Below are 5,783 nucleotides of genomic sequence, written 5' to 3'. Positions count from 1 at the left end.
CTGGTAGGGCACAGCTGTCTGTCACATAGTAAACAGCGACGGCTGCCATCAAGGCTGGGCTGGAACACATGTCAGGCTGCAGGGACAGGAGAGAGCTGCTGAAAATTGAATCCTTCCTCCTAGCTCCTGACCCTATCAAATCACAGAGCAGGAGTTTTCTTACGGAATTAGAGTTCCTAATTTTTATTTTACTCCACACATTTGCTTTTGATTTTACTCAGAGGCACCAAAAGAAGGCCTGAAAAGCAAAGGGATTGGTATTTCAGGAGTTTGAGTGCAAAAGTCTCTATTGAAACTTCCCTTATGCTTACAGAATTTAATTATATTTTCCACAGCTTAGTGGCTACCTTCAGAATGAATGCTCTTGTGTCACTTATTACTAAGCATTGGGTCTACCTTATGGTTACTGTTGATTATATACCAGTGGGTCATAAAAATGAAAGATTAAGGTCATTACATGTTTAGCACTTGCTTTCAGAGATGACTAGAAAAAACCAAACTCAGTGGGTGCAGAAATGAAATGTTTAGTCATTCGTGAGAACCGAAGTGGCCAGAGCAGCCTATTTTCCAGGTTTTCGACACTGACTACTGTCAGGACTCAAGATATTCTAGCTATTAGTGCTTGCTTAGGGTTGTTCCACCTACGTACAGGGCGATTCTATCCATCAGCCATGGTTTGTTGACGATTCTTTATGTGCCAAGCACTCTACCAGCTACTGTGAAGAATTACAAAAGAAGCAGAATGCACACATTAAGTCATAAACTCTTGGGGACTTTAAGATTTAGTGAGAGAACCCGAGGAAACACAAACAAATAGAGACCTGTAAACATAACAGACAAAACAAAAATCATCTCTCTTCCCTACAGTGTACTTGGTGCCTTTAGTAACAAAGGTGTTACTCTTCTACCAAGGGCACTAGTAGTGTTACTAGTGGGTGTTCAGGAAATAAAAGTCTTTTTAGTATTTTTCCTCTCCTCTAAAAGTGGTAAAGGTAGTACTATAGTTTCAAAGTTCCTAATTCATAAAGTATACAACAGAGCTTTAATGGAGGAGTAGCAATGTTCCCAAGTATCAGAAATGATGCCTGAATTTGACAAAGAAGTCAGTTCCCATCATGTAGTGAACATGCTGATTTGGAACTAAATGGCCAGAATCCTATGCATAGGATTCTGAGGCTAGACTTTGTGATTCCATGGATCTAAACTAAGACTGTCAGTTTAGTTAGTTCACTGAAGAAACATGTGAGTGCCAACTACCTGCCTAATATGCTTTCAGGGGATTCAAGAATGAGTAACAAAGAGGCCTTTTTCTCAATGAACTCATAATGTAGGTGTATATGGATGGCGGGGTGGGGGGCTGGGAGCGAGTCTGGGTGGAGAGCGAGTCAGCAGAAAATTGCATTAGCATATGGCAATTGCTATAATGACTTTTATTTCCTGTTTTTGGATTTAGTAGTGGGGTATGGATGGTTGGTAGCTGTACTTCTACTACAATTTCTGGAGCATTGTGAATTATGGAACTGTTGCTGGATATAAGTGTTGAGGGTCAGAGGATTAAGGAACAAAAAAGAGTTATGCTTACTGATGGAATTCTAGTATTCTGAGGGCAGTGAAATTCTCAGTCATGACCGTAAGGTGGAAGAGTCTGTAACGACCACTGTCAGTGGCTAGCCAATTTCACCTCCACCTTACTATTACAGTAACTACTGTGGCTAAACTCTGACGGCCTGAATGTTTTCTGTGGCAGTGTGGGCAGGCTGGATATTCCAGAGAATTAATGGCCCCTTTCCCAGCCCCCAGTCCCGCCAATAACTGATGGGAGTAAGTACATAAATACCCTAGTTCCTTTACTCCCCCAGTGGGATAATTCTGAGACTTGACCCACAGAGTTCTACAGAGTGATTAATTGGCAGAAGCATTTAGGTGAGTCTAGACAGTTGGTAAGAGTAATTATATTAACCCCTGGCCATCCCCCAGCCCTCCTTAACCAATCCAATTTTTCTTTCCTTTGCTGGATCCAAACAATTTAAGGAACTTCCACAGGTGAACGTCCATAGATGAATATTCATGTTTTGAGGGCTAGTCCACAGACTCCTGATGAGCAAAGCAGATTTTCAAATTTTTTACATGTTAACTGGTCAAGTTTTATACCATGAAACCTTCTCGGCTACAAATATGGATAGATCTGCAGTGGGCCGGTCTATGAGTTAGCCTAAATGAGGCACTCATTCATTCAAAAAATATTTATTGAGAATCTACAATATGCCAACTACTATGCTAGGCATTGTGTAAAGCTATGAACAAAGTAGATCTAGATTCATCCTTTATTAAGCTTTGAATGCAATGCTTATAGAGATGGCAAGCAAGAAAGTGTGGCCAAAGGAGGTACACAATGAGTATGGCACACAGAAATGCAGAAGCCACAGAAGGGAGAGAGTTATGCCCATGTAGCAGTGGGAGGGGAAAGTAAGAGACACAGAAGCAGAGACAGAGAGTGGCAAAGACATGGTAACATTGGGACTCTAGAATGGGCACCCCACAAGCATACTGATGAGATGGTGGCAAGGTAACTGGGTTGGAAAAACTTCATTGGTTTCTGAAGGACCACCCAGTTCCCAAACTCCACTGTTTCTGAAAGCTGGCTCTGCTGTAGACCTTGTTTGTCTATCTCTTTGGGGTCTAAGATCCTGGTTTCTTATTTCCTGGTGTATTATTATGATTATGATTTTACAACAATCCTTCATTAAGTAAGGAAACTTGTGATGAATTCTTTTTCATTTTAAAGTTGATTAACACAGAGATTTGAACATGGAATTAAATTCTCACTTTTAACTGGTAAGGAAACTGAGGCCCAATGAAGCAAAGTGATTTTCTGGTGAAGAGAAAACCCTGACGCCAAATTCACAATATTTTAGATCTATCAAGAGCAAACGCTAACAACCTTAATTACTGTGAGAAGACCTAGAAACAAGGAACAAGGATATTTCTTGGGTAGCCAGCATCCTAAACTGGCCTTCTATATAGTTTCCAAACATATTAGACTCATTATGTACGTTTTACTAAATTTGCACTGGTCTAACCCACATTTATTAGTGCCATTCTAATCTTCGTATTTATTCTTTTGTTTTGTTTTGTACTACTCCATATTTTTTAAGCCAATAGCATCAACATCACCTGGGAACTTGTTAAAAATGTAAATTATAGGGCCCATCCCAAAGCTACTGAATCAGAAGCTCAGGGGTTGGCGCTCACCCGTTTGTTTCGATAAGCCCTCTGGTTGATTCTGATGGCATTTTAGTGTTTGGAAATTACTGCTGTAGACTAAGAAAATGTCAGGATTCACTTGCAGCAAATGTTCAGAGTGTTCCTACAGACTCCCATGGAAAAGTTTTTAAAAGAAGAAACACCGTAACCTTTGAAAAAGTAATCTCTCTGTTTGATGCTTACTAGGCCTATTTTGCTGTTGTTGTTGATAACCATGATGTGCGTTTGTACCTGTGGGTGTGTTTCAGTTCTAAGTACATCAATTCCAGTGGTGTGCTAGGAAATGTTTAACAACTGGCTCTCTGGAAAAAGAAAAGGAAAGACCTCATTTATAGGACTTGCTTATTTCTGTCGTGTAAACACTCCCACCATGGCCAATTTCAAGGTACCACCATGACATCACTGAAAATGGAGCTGGGGAGAGATCTGGAGTCAGGAAGAGATGATCCTAGCCAACTCTCAAAAGTACTGTCTCTACCCATCAAAAATTTTTTTTAATTGAAATATGGTTGATTTACAATGTTGTGTTAGTTTCAGGTATACAGCAAAGTGATTCAGTTATCTATCTATCTATCTATCTATCTATCTATCTATCATCTATTCTTTTTCAGATTTTTTTCCCTTACAGATTATTTCAAAATATTGAGTATAGCTCCCTGTGTTATACAGTAGGTCCTTACTGGTTATCTGTTTTATATATAGTAAAGTGTACATGTTAGTCCCCAAATCCTAATTTATCCCTCCCCGCCTTTCCCCTCTGGTAACCATAAGTTTGTTGTCTATGTCTGTCTACAGACATTTTGATTCTACACATTTAAGCATAAAAACCAGGACATAGCTGTACTTACATATTTGGTGAATGAATTCTGAGAGGAAACTAAAGACATAGAGCTGGAATTTTATCTTTTAGGTAGGGAAAAATTTAGTGTGATTGAAGCCTTTAATTAGCATCTCAAACAATTCTTCCTTGATTTTAATGACTTTCACAAAAGTAATAACAGAAAGAAAACTGAAATTAAACATGGATTTATTTAAAATATATTCTTTAAATAGCTCTCTTTATTATCCACTGCAAAAAATCAGGCAATTTAAATACAGGGCATTTTCAACATAGCACTTTATGGCAATAAAACACTTTGCAAATCAATTTTATGGTTCATCTCTGCAACCTCAAGAGGTAATAGCTATGAGATCCCTATTTTTACAGATGAAGAAAGTAAGGCACAAATAGATCTTCAAACTTTCACATAGTGCATTCATAGAAAAACTGGGATTAGGAGTTGAGTCCTGGAATTTCCTAGCCACAGTTTTTTAGGTTATATTTTCTGAAATGTGAATAATTAAAAATGAGAATTTAATTGTATTTGGTCTACAGGAGTGGCTAAGATTTCTGTACCAGACTAAGGTTCACTCTGATGATTGCCATGCCTCCCACTTTTTAAAAAAATATTTTATTTATTTATTTGGCTGCATTGGGTCTTAGTTGTGGCATGTGGGATCTTTAGTTGCCTCATGTGGGATCTAGTTCTCTGACCAGGAATCAAACCTGGACCCCCTGCATTGGGAGCTTGGAGTCTTAGCTACTGGACCATCAGAGAAGTCCCCTGCCACCCCCTTCTTGCCAGCCCTGACTTCCCATAGTCCCTGCTGAGAAGCACCTTGGAGGACCAGTTTCCTGCAATATTCCTAAACCCACCCATCCTCCAAACCATAGCTGGCTGGATTAGAGCTGGACACCAGATCCATAGGTGGCCAATCAGTGGGTTGGCCTGTGACCTAAACAAAACAAGACAATCATACTCCTTTGCTCCAGAACTTGGAATAATGAAGGATGAGAAAATTAGCATGGGAACTGAAAGTTAAAACTTACAATGTAAAGGTATGCTGGAAAGGCCATGGTGGATTGTGGGTAAACTGAAGTTATGAGATAGCAAAAAGAGTAGAACGTTTTGCTTAGAGAATAGGTAATAGTGATCAGATTAGGAAGCAAGTAGTTAGAGAAAAGAGAATAAATAAATGTTCAGGAAAAAAAATACATAAGAAACAGACCATGTAACAACTGGAGAGGGGGTGAGATGGAGACAGTAGTCCGTTTGTAGGGCTGCTGCAGTGCCTGACAGCTTTCCAGGTTCTATCCACATATATAGGTATAAGTTCTGTTGCACGGAACTGGAGCTCTGCATTAGTGACTTAGCCCAGAGGGGGTTTGCAGTCTTCAGGTAATAAGAAGTCTGGAGGCAGGTGCTCAGGGCTGGAGCGGCGGCTCCACATTATGACATGTTGGGCTTCTCCAGGTTTCCTCTTCACCATTCTTTTTTTTCTTTAAATAAATTTATTTATTTATTTTTGGCTGCGTTGGGTCTTCGTTGTTGGGTCTTCATTGTTGCGCGCGGGCTTCCTCTAGTTGCGGTGAGTGAGGGCTACTCTTTGTTGCAGTGCGTGGGCTTCTCAGTGTGGTGGCCTCTCTCGTTGAGGAGCATGGGCTTCAGGGCGTGTGGGCTTCAGTAGTTGTGGCACGC

This window comes from Mesoplodon densirostris, chromosome 1 (assembly GCF_025265405.1).
Source record: "Mesoplodon densirostris isolate mMesDen1 chromosome 1, mMesDen1 primary haplotype, whole genome shotgun sequence".
In the NCBI taxonomy this organism is placed as follows: Eukaryota; Metazoa; Chordata; class Mammalia; order Artiodactyla; family Ziphiidae; genus Mesoplodon; species Mesoplodon densirostris.
This window is presented reverse-complemented; position numbering follows the sequence as displayed.